This window comes from Malaclemys terrapin, chromosome 18 (assembly GCF_027887155.1).
Source record: "Malaclemys terrapin pileata isolate rMalTer1 chromosome 18, rMalTer1.hap1, whole genome shotgun sequence".
Taxonomy (NCBI): Eukaryota; Metazoa; Chordata; order Testudines; family Emydidae; genus Malaclemys; species Malaclemys terrapin.
The window spans coordinates 9,809,026-9,823,258 of NC_071522.1; positions in this window are offsets into that span (position 1 = coordinate 9,809,026).

Sequence of the window (14,233 nt, forward strand, 5' to 3'; positions counted from 1 at the left end):
TACACTATAGACCTTCTTTTGTGTACCCAATACTTTTCGGCACATTCCTGAAATAAAAGCCATAGTTTTAGTATTTTAATTTTTGTTTTCTGACTTCAAGCACAGATTAAAGAACAATTGTAAAGGTCAGAAGCCATTATAAACGTATATCAAGAGCAAATAGAACCACAATTCTTTTCCCTTTGCAGTATTTTGAAATAAATCTGAAAATATAGATATATACTCATACTCCAAGTCAGCAAAGCCTCCTTATTTATGAAAGCTTTTACTTCTGATTGGAAAGTGCTTCCGTCTCTCTGGAGTCAATGGGACACAAGCACATGCCTAATTTTAATTTTAATATTGATTTTAATAGGGATGGACTTAGTGCTTTTCTGAATCAGGGTCATAGTTTGGATGTTGGAAGGTAACACTAAAATGCATCATAACTAGAGCTTGGTACATATAATAAAATAAAATGTTTGCAGCTACTCACTTGAATTTTTAAATGATTTATTTTCAGACCCAGTGTGAACTTTTTGCATTTGCTTCCTGCAAACATTTTTTTCTGCTGAGTTTTACTGGTGCAAATGTTGGCAGAGAGTGAATTTTAAAGTCACACTTACAAATACATTGAGGGGAAACAGAATTCTAAACTGTCATGTGCAAGTGCTTGTTTCAGAAATGTTTAATCACAGCAAACCAATACCGTGGTTTTTATCTGACCAATCACAGCTAACCGAAAAAGTAGGAATAGCTAAGACTCACAGAGGACTGTTTTCAAGCAGTCAATTGGATCAATCCATAGAGTTCAACAAGAACAACAACAAAAATTGAATGCTTTCAACAATAAGTATGTTTGAGGAAATTGCAGTCTGTCTGCAAGCATTCTGAGAGCAGAGAAGGATGTGAATTATTTGCTTTGTTCTAATCATATAAGGTGCAATTAACTTCTATGAAGAGGACCAGCTTAAGGCCTATTGCACCCCTTATGTCTCATGTGAGACTGAGGCCAGATCCTCAAAAGTATTTAGGCAGCTAAATCCCACTGATTTCAATGGGCATTGGGTGCCTAAATACCTCTGAGGATGTGGGCCCTCTGCATAGGGGTGTATATCACCCACCATGTTCATTTTTGTAAACAATAATCACCTGGCAGGCAGCGTAGGTGGATAGGAATATAGAAACTTTAATCTCCGACCAAAGTATTCAGTTGCCTAAATGAAGACAGAATTCCATATTCTTTGATGCATTATTCCAACACATGAGCAATCAGTGTTGGAAATGATTAATATACAGGAGAGAGCTACACATGCAGATGTTAGAAGAATGTGAGGGGGGAAAAAAACCCAAGCAAATCATTTTATTTCAGCAATAACAGATGTTGGAGCATCATCCTGCAGCCATGTAACTTTTAATACAAAATGGCTTTCAGAGTGAGGGGGTGGGGAGTGGAATCAATGCCAAATTACCCATTTATTTCAGCATTTTCATTTTAATGAGATCCTGTATCGTTTTGTCTTTACAGTTGTCCTTCGCTAATAATCCTCTGAAATGAGGTTTGTCTTAAGCATCAGTGAAAGCGAATCAGCTGTTTTAAAATGTATTTTTTCCCCCTTCTATGTCTGGCTCTAGTACATTCTACAGAGACAAATTCTGCTCTCACTTACACCAGTATAAATCCAGAGTAATGCCACCGAAACCTCTGGAGATTTCTGGATATATACTGGCTTAATTGAGCAGATTCCAGCCCTGTTACCTTTCCTTAAAGTTGTTGGCCGACGCGTGCCCTACTACACTGAAGATCGTTGCTCTGATACCAGGGCCTGGGTCAGCCTCTGAAAGTCCCCAGGATACAGGGATCACAGACATAGCTTAAAGCCACCTTTGCACCCTGCTCCATTCCTGTGCTCAGCTCAGGAATGGATTCACGGAGGTCTATCTGCACTAGAAACTATTGCTAGCATAGTAATTTTGTTTGGCGAGGACGGGGATGATTTTGTTTTTTACCACACTTTAATACCAGCAAAACCCTAGTGTAGGCAAGGCAAGAGAGTGCTTTTGTTGGTGTAACTTATTTCACGTGGGGAACTAGTATAAACGGCACCAGCAAAAACACCATCTGCACTAGGAGGGTTTTCCCAGTTTTGCTATAATGACAAACCCTTTCTAGTGTAGGCCAGGCTTCAGAATCAGGGCCTTTGTCTCTTCACTGAGATATGAACAATCTTACATGCCCTGATTTCAGCTCAACACAGTGGAAATTGCAGGGTCTCTTTGTGACGTTATGCCCCATCTTCTTCATAGAAATATGGTTATGGCCCAATAGAATATGGATCAGGCCCTGAGGTGGTATTAGCTAAACAAGTAAGAGGAATATTTAAAATTGGGGTCATATCCTCAGCTGGTGTAAACTGATAATCTGACCCATGGGCTTTATAGTCACAGTAGGGATGGGAAGTTGACACTGAAGTCAACAGAATAACTCCAGATATAGCTGAGATAAGGCGCTGGGTTTCCAACCTGTCTGTCGGCTTTGCATTACCTGTACTCAGTCCTGGGCCTTGTGTATACTAGGGATTTGCCATGATTACATTAGCACAGCCACACTGATGCAAACCCCTAGCGTAGACACGCTATTCACACCGGCACTGCTTACCCTGGTTTCAAGCAAGAGGAAGTTCCTCTGATACAAACAGTGGCTTTACCCATCTGCACTAGGGGTTTACCAGTGCAGCTACTGCAGTGTCTGGAACGGGCAAAGTGTAGACAAAGTCCTACTCACGGCTAGCCCTAGCCCTGTCTTTTCTATTCCATCTCTCTGGGGTCTCTGAGGTACATTGATGAGCTAACCAGGAGTGAAAGGGGATTTACTGAGGACCAGAAGCATGCATTTTAGTCATTATGGATGCCTTTTCGTCTATATCTTTTAGCCATAAAATGTTTAGAAATTTTGTATCAATGAACTACTGTATATCTTTATGAGCCGTTCTTTGATATATTTTAAAGTCCATTGAAGTATGGTTAGAAATCATTTTTCTCTTCTCCATTCATGAAGTGTCTGCAAAAACATGAGCTAAAAGCAATATCCAGCCCAGGGGAAAAGAGGTATTGTCTACCTTTCTGAAGTTCCCTCCATTATACAGATATAACTATATAACTCTCTCTCTATATATATATATATGTATAAAACTACATATATATATATATATTTATAGTAACAGAGTTCACCCCTGGAAAGTGGGTTGCTTGCTAGGGAAAAGTGGGACATTGAGCAGCTGTGAGAAACCACATCCACAGTCATTTGTTTTAGTCGGATGGAGGAGGGGAGCATTCACACACACTGTCTGCACACTGATGCTGCACAAATAAGTGCAGGAAAGTTGCACTAGCAGTAATTTTGCAATGATTCTGACTTATACTACATTGAATCCAATCAAAGTATACAGCAGAAGCTTCGTGTCATTGATTCCCCTCACCCCCCTCCACCCCCCGCATTTGAGAAATAACCACTGCTAGAAGGTCAAAAACCTGAACAGTTTCTTCTGACCCCTGTTTCTATCATCTGACCTAGTCTAGGTTCCTCATTAGCTCTTGAAGAATCCAATACGCTCTGCCTTACCCTGTCTCTCTACCCTTCTCCTTCTGTCTTTGTACATACAGGTGCAGACCCCAGGAGCTCTTGGCAACATTTTTGTTGGCCTTCTGGGCGGAATCTACTTTGGCTTTCTCTCTGCACTGTGCATCCTTGTGTACATTCTTTATGCACTTCACAGCACGAGAGATTTAAATTCAGTGGTGAGGCTGCAAGAGCAGCTTGGGATATCAATAGGGTCTGAAAATATATGGGACAAGGTTGTGAGAAGAGACTTGCTGTAAGGTAGGGCCAGAAGGGGCAATTTAGGAATTGCAGGTTAAGAAGGATGTAGCTGGGGATACGTCGAAAGTGAAAAAACACTGCCATTTTGGTGAGTTGAGGGGGAAGGGGGAGAGAGATGGAAATGGCATTACAGAAGCTCAAATTAAGGTTTAGTTGGAGGGATGTATGAAGGTTTAAGCCATTATTTTCTTGTGATCTGGTTCATCTGACCCTGGTTCTAGATCTAGTCAATTTTTATCTGACTAATGGATACAATGGAGAGCATGTTTAGCCACACTTGATAGCAAATATGCAGTGACATAGCCTGGTTGGTTTGTTGTTGACAATGCTACTATAATCTATAATACAAATATTGCTATGTGGGGAGCTATCTATTTGCATGTATAGGACTGAAGATTTAAATAACATTTATGGTATATACAAATAATCACCCAGTCCAATGCCTATTAAAGTCAATGGGAGTCTGTTCTCTTCAGTGGGCATTGGATTGGAGCCCAGGTGAAGGGCTGGGCATTCATAACTCTAACTGACTCACTCAAGATCAGGCCAACTATAGGTTGTCTTGAACAATTACATTGTGTTCTGGTATTTTTCCCTCCAGCCTAAAATGTCTGAGACTATTTATTTTTAGCTACTTAATTTTATTAGTACAGGCTCTTTAATGTTTCATTTCCCATTTTTATTAACTATTTAAAAGTATAAATTCTATGCTTATTTAGTTCTTATGCCGATAAGTTCTTCTCAAACATTCATACTTAAAACTAATGCCCTGTGGAAAAGTGTATGGAAGCCTAAGGGTTAATCTTCCTTTGCCAAGAGTGGAAAACTTTAGCCTGCAGTTTTCACCTTGAGAGACAGACAAGTTTTTCCTGTCTGAGGCTTTCATAAGGGCATTTGAGGTAAAGGATCAATGCGTTAACAGGTGGGTGTGGAACATGACATTTTTCTTAAATGTGCTTTTCAACATTTGTCCTTTTGTAGAGCAGGCGCCTTAATGGGGACAAATGGAGTGGAGGAAAATCAGAAAAATGCAAATGAGATGCTTATTTTAGTCTAATCAATCTCCGTAAGGCTCTCATATCTTACCAAGCATGTGTTTAGGAGGATAATTATTATAATTGATTAATGCAAAAAAGCTTATTTCTACCCTGCATGCAGCATTTAGAGAGCTTTGTAGCCACTCCCTCTGAGCCACATGGTTCAAAGGTAGTAAAGGGAACTTTAAAAGCGTTTCCAGACAAAATTTCAGATTATTTCATCCTAAACTGTATCCTTCAAAAAATCTAAAAAAACCTGCTCTCCACATAAACCTCACATTTGCAGGTACCACTCAGATAATTGCATGTATGGGCAAGTCCTTGGGTGAGACTATATTTCATAGCACTTACGTGCCAAGCTGTGGAATGTTAGCCTTTAATGTGTACTGCGCTCTGGAACTTTGCAAAAATTTCTAAAACTTAAGATGTGTTCATAATAAATGGTACTTTCATAGCTCCTTCAGACTGGTAGGGTCTACCTGAGGAGCCAGTGTGCAAACACTGAGTAGTTTGGGGCTCACTCTCTGTTATGCAGTTGGCGAATATTGTGCCCCAATTCTGCCCACACTAGATTATTAGATACACTGCTTAATCATACCATAAAAATTATCACTGGCACATTGAAGCCAACAAAACTGGTATGGTTACTATGTCCTACCCAACATTCCTCCACCTAACATATAGCGTCAGAATGCAGCCAACAAACTGATCATCATGATAGAGCAAACGCCACTCTTGCCACTGTTCACTGATATATGGGATGCACCCTTCCATCAACTGCATAGCAAAAATTCCATCTGGACACTGCTGCAAACTTTCCAGCCAGTGGATAATATCTACAGCACAGGCAGACAGAATGGGAGAGAGCCTCTGCCACTACCAGGAACTCCTACATCAACATCGGGTTGGAGGAATGGCTGCTCGGCTTTGGGCTCCACAGCCACCTCTGGAGCCAGCTTAACAGGTTCACGTGTGGTGTGGTTCGCTGCGCCAAGCCCGACCATGCCTGGGGCACCCAGAGCTGCCCACTGTGTATCTGTGGTGCTGTGGAAGATGCTCTATATGTGCTGGACGGTTGCTGTTTCCATGTTGGGCTTCCTGGAGATCTTCCCAAGCTGAACACTGCTGACTCAGAGGCCATTGATTGGCTCATTTAGCTTTTATTTTATCTTGCCCTCCCCCCCCCATATATATAATCTTCTTCTATCAAAGGGTCTGAAAGCTCTTAATCACTAATGCAATAAGGCTCACAACAAGCCTATGAACTAGGTAAATATTGTTAACTAGATAAGTATTCCCCATTTTACATATGGGGAAACCAAGGCAGAGAGGGTCAGTAACTTGCCCATGGTCACAGAGTAGGTCTGTAGCAGAGCTGATCTCCTTACCTCCAGTGCTTTAGTTGCCAGACCTTGCTTCCCCTCCTTTACCGTGGAATATTTTAAAGTGATGCATACTCTCACCCAGGCTGCAGCACTGTGGAAAATGCATGCAAGTCCACCGATTCACCATTGCAGCCAAACCAAGATGATCCTTTCTCCCACCCTTCCGTGCCTCATCCTAAATCTTTTAAGCTCTTGCCCCATGCTGCAACAGGTACAAAAGTTCCCTTCAATTGCAAAAATATCTGTGCAATCCAGCTGGTGGTAATGTACTTCTAATCAGGAACTTGCTCCATTGCACTAACAGCCTTTGCTGTCTCTGAGGTAGGGTTAACATCAGGGAAGACATGACCAAGAGAGTTAATCCTGATCTTCTTAATAGGCTAGAATGACAATTTTCAGAACATCAACCTCTGAAGGAGATCATTTTGTGGATTGTTGAACTTTCCAAAACGTTGGGTTCCATAATAACTATTAAGTCCATGTGACTCGAGTGGCTCTGAAATGGAATTGAATAGGATTCCTGGTTCCTTTTCAAAACAAAGACCTTTTGACATCATTTTAGACTGTTCAGTGCCTGTCATGTTCCTTTTCGCTTTGGGGGAGATTTTCAGCAGTGGCTAAAGGATTTAGGAGCCTAAATCTAATGTTTAATTTTGACCCATCACCTCTGCAGGCTGTAACCACTACTCGGGCCACATCAACACACATGTCAGCAGCTCTTATCCCAGCCAGCTCAGGGCATGTGCACAAACAGTAGCCAGAACTGTATAATGTGCTTAGTTGACGTACATCTACACAAAGAAGTAGTTAGTTACATGACAGCGAAGCTCTTATACGGTAACTGGCTATTGCTTCCTCTTCATGCTGCTTTTCTCCCTTGTTTCTCCAGAAGACTAAATGGCTTCTCACATATGATGGAATATGAAGCTACAGCTGCTGAACTATATCTATCCAACAATGTTAGGTTAGACTGTGGCTTTCTCTTTGCATGGCTCCCTCCTCGTTAGCTCCAGAGGCAGTTTCTGAGATCACATCACAGCTATCTAGAGAGCCTTAAAATTCCACATTCCCTGCAGGGCGAGTTCCATGGACTAATATTAATTCTATGGGGGAAAAGACAAGACCCTCCCCTTCAGGATACACAACATGGGATTTTAAGGCAGCAGGACTCTATCTATATCTAAGGCATCTGGTACCATCATGGTGGCATCAGGCACTTAGACACTGCAGTGTTGGGGGACATAAAAGCACTTAGATCTATGCATCAGCTAAGAGCCCAGCTGCTGTGAGTTCTGGGAGCTCTCTTGTTCCTCTGGATGACACACAGTTCCCTTTTGGCTTTAGTATTGTTGTTAGAAATCTGCTTAGCTAGAAGAATAAGATCCTTCATAAATTGTTTATGAGATCTGTGGGCAAAGACATTTAACATCCCAAAAGGGGCTGTTTGAAGCAAGCACCTGGTTCTGTATGTGTGTGTATAAATCTCCACATTTCCCATCTTTTAATATGCTGCCATGGATGCAGTTTCTTTCAAAAACAGAGTCCTTGGTGTTTACAGAAACATCATTCTTACAACTGACTGATCCTTCAATGCTGCAGAGATGAATGATGTATAAGTAATTGATGTGAATCTCCAGAAGGGAGTATCGCTGTTAGTTATCCTGATATGAGAAATTCAGGCCTGAAGGATAAATTATAACCACAAGATGAACTAGAGAAAAGCTTCTATTAGGTAGCTCATTTATCTAGCCAAGGTAGCTCTTAAAGGGACACTATCAAGCTAAGAATCACACTTCTTAAAATTTCCATACTGTGTTATCAGTACAACCCGAAATTTCTTTCTACCATTAATGCTGATTATTTATACAACTTACACAATAAATATACATAGGTCGGTACAGCTGGTTGAAAATTTGTTAACATTTCATGGAAGATTTCAAAATTGCAAAGTTGTTTCCACTTTTTTCAAAAGTTTTCCCAACGTTTTTATAGATGTTGTTATAAAAAATGTTATAAATGTTTATCAGCGTTTTTTGTTGAATGAAATGGGGATTTTCAGTAAATGAAAAATATTGATAATGTTCTGGATAAAGTTTCAATTAAAAATGTCATGGACATTTTCACAAAAAATGAAAAATTTTGAAAATGTCAATTATTTTTGTGGCATTTTTCTTTTTTTCCCTTCTTTTTCTTTTTTTTAAAAAGGCCATTTTATGATGAAAAAACTGCTTCAAGAATTTCAACCCTCTTGACAGGTCAGTTTCATTTTTGTTTCCAGCCAGTTTCACTTTCCAATTATTATTCAAGTGAGTGCAAGAACAAAGATGATCCATGTATTTCTGGATCTGCAAAAGTTTTATTCACACGTTGGGCAGAGGTTCAGCTCTGTTCGTCGTTCAGATGTATTGGGCTTTCCTATTCCTATACACATTACTCTCAACTCCTTTAGCCAGGTAGGTATCTTAGCTGCATTATAGCCATTTTTTACTGCTTTATGAAGAATAGGGGCTCTGGGGAAATTGGGACAGCCAGGAAAGCGCCCCACTTACCACCCGGAAGACTGTTGAATACAACTTCTAGATTTACACTGCAAAACATAATCTCTTTCTTTCACCCTAACAACAAGCCTTAGGGGGAGGGACGGTTGCTTTCATCCCATTTTCTGAATCATTTTAAAGTGTTAACGTACTGTAGCTAATACACTGGAGAGGGAATTGCATAATGGCTCTTTGAGCTCAATCATACTTCAAACCAACTTTTGACATCTTCTGTTTCAGGACCCAATTCAGCAAGATGCTTAACCTTACTGTATCGGGGCCTAATAGAGGGCCTTTCGGCAGAGCTGCAAGGGAGGGTAAGACTAATGCCTTCAAGAGAAATAGACTGATACTGCCAGTACCCGGCCCACAAATAATTCAAAACCTTGGGAAAGCACTTTTGTTTGAAGCATGCTGTGCTCCGATACCAAAAGGCATGACATAAATACCTAGATAGATGGCTGATTTATAGTAGAATGATCTGTCTACAACTTCTGCAGCCCATGGATGATATGTGACTTAAATACCTTATTTTCCCTCGTAGACAGCACAACACAAGTTTATTTGCTAAAGGGAAACAAACAGCTGCCTTCAAATATAGAAATATTGAAAGTGATTCTCAAAATGTACTGTTTGTGAAGCACCATTTCATCTGGCCTTTTGTAATCCAAATGAATGCCCCTCAGATTTAGGAAACAAATCACGGGCATATGTTCTCTGAAAAGACAGCAGATGTTTTAACCAAAATAATGCACATGTACCTGCTCCTAGGTTCTCCTAGCAAGTCTAAACACTGACAGGGATTCTCCCGAGGACCATCAGGAAATCAAACACCCAGAGGTGGCTGCTTATTCAGGTGGAAAAATATCAGCAAGGGCTCTTAAACTAACAGAATTCTCCATGTACACTGTAATGATTGATGTCTGTCTAACCACAGAAACAGATCTTCAAACCACTTGAACAAGTAATTCCCAGGTCACATGTAAATGATAACCATTTCCCAACTTCCATCCTCCCTTTATCTTTTCTGATCAAACAGACTTGGATTGAGGGAGCAAATGGATTGGATGACACAAAAGCTCAGCGGTGGAATTAAGTAAGTGACTATGCTTGTGTTCAGGATTAGCCAAAATAAAATGGCCAGGTGCGAAGTGTGCGATTTAGTGTCATATACACTTGTCTCTAGTGATAAACCTCACAACCTTCAGCTGCATGCCTCACAATGCACCCAGCACGTGTGTATAAGAACATGTAACAAAATAACTGTGCCAGACAGTGTTAATTATACAATCCATTGCTAATGTACATATGTGAAAGAAAACAAGAGGCTCAACAACACCCATGAGTAAGTGACAGTTCAGGGAACTCTGATCCCAATGTTTGATGGGTTGAGAGAACTAGACTCCTATAGCCTTTACTTATACAAGTATCAGTTGAGCTTGTTGCCTGAATGAGCTTGCAATATGAGGCCCTAAGAGAATATAATACCATTCTTGTCTACTTACAGGGACACAAAACACTGGTGACCAGATCCTCATCTGGGATAAATCAGTATAGCGCTGCTGACTTCAAAGGAGGTATGCTGATTTATAACCTCCGAAAATCTGGCCCTGTGCTATTTTCAGCTAAAGTACGTTAGCTCACACAGGAGAGCATGACCACAAAGAACTAGCGATAATTTTAAGTAATAAAACACAAGAGGAAGTACGACTGTTTGGAGTTATTCCATGCTTTAGGTGCACTGTGAGGTACAAAGCTGAAGGTCAAGTGAGTTGAACTTGCCTGGGAACAGCAACAAATTCCTAGAAACTGGGTGGAGAGATTTCTGTTGTTGAACTGATATTGCCACAAAAAAAATAAAATAAAGAAAGGTTTTTTTAGCTGCACATTTAATATAGATTACTCACTTGGGATTGGGGACTCAACATTCCACTAGGGAAAAGGAATCCCGTCACAGTCACTTAACAATCTCTAGCTGTTTCCCACCTGTAATATAGGGTTTATTGTGCTTTGAGATCTATAGATGAAAAGTGCTCTATAAATCCTACATATTATTAACTATGGTGTCGGTTCAAATTGCCTGTAATCTGAAACCACTCTCTCACATCCTGTAAATTCAGGAATCCAATGAAGCATTTGCACTGATAAACTCAAGAGGTGCAAGTACCGTCTCATGATTAGTAATTGCTGGCAATGGCAGTAGTAACTTAGTCAGTTTTTCCTGTGGCAAGGTATGTTGTTTTTCCAGGGTATCAGCACAGTAATCCAGTGCCTCTCTGAGTCTGCCCACGCATTCATTTGTATTTTGTAGAGCGTTCCCATGTAAGAGAAAAATCCCGGGTTCTAAAGTGAGCGGGATAAAGCCATATCATGCAGGACATTTTGGCTTGTGCTCAGGAGTTCAAGGCAGTTTTTATAATATGCTGCTATTGTTTGTGGCATGCAGGCGCTATATTCCCATGGCCTAGAGCAGGGGTAGGCAACCTATGGCACGCGTGCCAAAGGCGGCACGCAAGCTGATTTTCAGTGGCACTCACACTGCCCGGGTCCTGGCCACCGGTCCGGGGGGCTCTGCATTTTAATTTAATTTTAAATGAAGCTTCTTAAACATTTTAAAAACCTTATTTACTTTACATACAATAGTTTAGTTATATATTATAATCTTATAGAAAGAGATCTTCTAAAAACGTTAAAATGTATGACTGGCACATGAAACCTTAAATCAGAGTGAATAAATGAAGAATCGGCACACCACTTCTGAAAGGTTGCCGACCCCTGGCCTAGAGGTACTTCCAAGAATACAGACTGCTGGGTCACCGTGGTGGTACAAGGTAGTGTTGGTTTTAGGAGGAATGTGCTTACAAGCATGGGCATTTACTGTGCATAGAAAGATTTCTGGCTTGTTTAATGATACATCTTGTCATTTCTGCCTAATGGGCCTTGTTATGTGTGCCTAATGGTTACATTAAAATGTGCAAGCACAGCTCCTTACCAATATTATGTCAAGAATAATCTAATTACTACAAATGATGCATCTGGGTATGCATAAACGTAGTTGTTGATTTAAATGTTTTCCCCTACCTCTCCCTTGATATAACAAACTATATTTATGTGTTGAACCTGCCTGAAGGCCTTCCTCATTGTCAGTCAAACCTATTTCAAAATGAAGTTGACACAAGAAAACTTCAGAGGTGCTATTTTGGGTGCCATTCTGAGTTGGGCGAAACAGAAATACTTTCTCTTGTTATTCCTGTCTAACGCAGAAAAGCATAGGGCCTGATTCTGATCTCACTTATCCTGGCGTAAATCAAGAGCAGCTCCAATGAAATTAGTGATGTAATGCAAGTTAGATCAGCTTATTTCTCTGTAGCAATAGAGGGGGGTGAAGTTCATGAACAGAGCAATAACAGGAAGTGAAAAAGTTGACACTTATTTTTAGGCCTGATCGCACAAACACTTATGCACATTTGTAACTTTATTCACATGATTAGTCCGACTGAGTTTAATAGGGCTACTCCTATAAGAAGAGTTACTCCTACATAAGTATCTGTAGGATCAGGCCTTAGTTTGCATTATATTTTATTTCTCTTTATTCAGTTCTCTTGTATTGCTTTGTCTGCTACTATTTTTTCTTAATTCTATTTGCAGTTCTCTTTTCTAGCAAATTGCTTAGTTTGGCTTTATGTGCAGGAAAAAAAGACTTCTCAGGAGGGGGGAGGACATAATTCAAAAACTGTTAAAGGAAATGTTATTAGCAAGAAGATTAAGTCTGTATTTTAGGATAAAGGTTTTGAATTAATGAAGGAAACTGAAACTAAAAGGAAACTAAATAATCTATTTTCTTTTTCCAAGCCAAAATGTAATAAAGATAACATCATATTTAGTAAAAACTAAATTTCATATGTAAAATGGCTCCAGTATAATGATTTAAGGTGTCAGTAACAGAGCTGAGAAAACTTCCTTTTATATAGGGTTACCATATTTAAAAAATAAAAAAAGAGGACACTCCATGGGGCCCTGGTCCCGCCCCTTTCCCACCCCGCCCCAACTCTGCCCCTTCCCCCGCACAACTCCACCCATTCCCGCCCCTTCCCCCAAAGTCCCTGCCCTAACTCTGCCCCCTCCCCTGAGCGCCCCGCATTCCCCCTCCTCCCTCCCAACCATGCAAAAAGGGCTGCCTGAGCGCTACCGGCTTCACCGTTTGCCGGGCAGCCCCCAGACCCTGCGCCCCCGTTCGGCGCTTCCCCAGCGCAGCTGGAGCCCGGGAGGGGAAGCGGCCAGCCGGGTGCGCAGGGTCAGGAGGCTGCCCGGCAAACCGTGAAGCCGGTAGTGCTCGGGCTTTGGGCAGCCCCCATGTCTCCGGACCTGCGCCCCCGGCCGGGCACTTCCCCTCCCGGGCTCCGGCAGCTGCTGTGCTCCCTGAACTCCTGGGCTCTGTAAGCGCTGAGCTGCCCAAGCAATACCGGCTTCGGGCAGCCCCCATGCCTCTGGACCCTGCACCCCCGGAACCCGGGAGGGGAGGTGCCCGGCTGGTGGCTCAGGGTCCAGAGGCATGGGGGCTGCCCGAAGCCGGTAGCGCTCGGGCAGCTCGGCTTTAAACAGAGCAGAAGAGTCAAGGTAGGGAGCACAGCAGCCGCGGGAGGGGAAGTGCCTGGCCAGCGGTATTTTTCCCGGACATGTTTGGCTTTTTGGCAGTTCCCCCCGGACAGGGGTTTGATTACCAAAAAGCCGGACATGTCCGGGAAAAAACGGATGTATGGTAACCCTACTTTTATAAAAACATGGGTCCAGTTCTTCAGCTGATAAGTAGGCGTTGAGCACAATGAAGCTATACTGATTGACACTAGTTGAAGATCTGGCCTATGAGTTTTAATTTGACAGTGCCCCTTTATAATACACATTAGCGACCAGAGTTGGCTTTTGGTTACACCGGTGTAAATCCAGAGTAACTATGGAGTTACTGTACTTCATAGTTACATTAGTACAACTGAGCACAATTCCGCCTTAAGTATCTGACAAAGCTGCTATGGAAAGAACTTCATTGAGTTTATTAACCATTGTGTAGCTCATTCACACAGGCCCATCATAGTCTTTGGAGAGAATGTCAATTTTCTTGCTGCATCGGTGCCTTTGCTGGCATAGCTTCAGAGGGAGTTCATTTGCTGTCCCAACATGAAAATTGAGTGAGAGCATTTGCTAGGAGAAGGATGAAAGGAAACACTGGTGATGAAGAACAGTGGGGGGAGGTAGAGGGGCATTTTTGGTGCAAAGAAATGTTGAACAGAGCAAATTGCAGAACTGTGTCACCTTCTCCATGAATACCCCAGGGGAAGATGTGGTGGTTTGTAGTGAGAAGTGGAGAAAAGGGAGAAGGGAATCCAGGCAGAATGAGCACGGAGTAATCCTATCATCTGG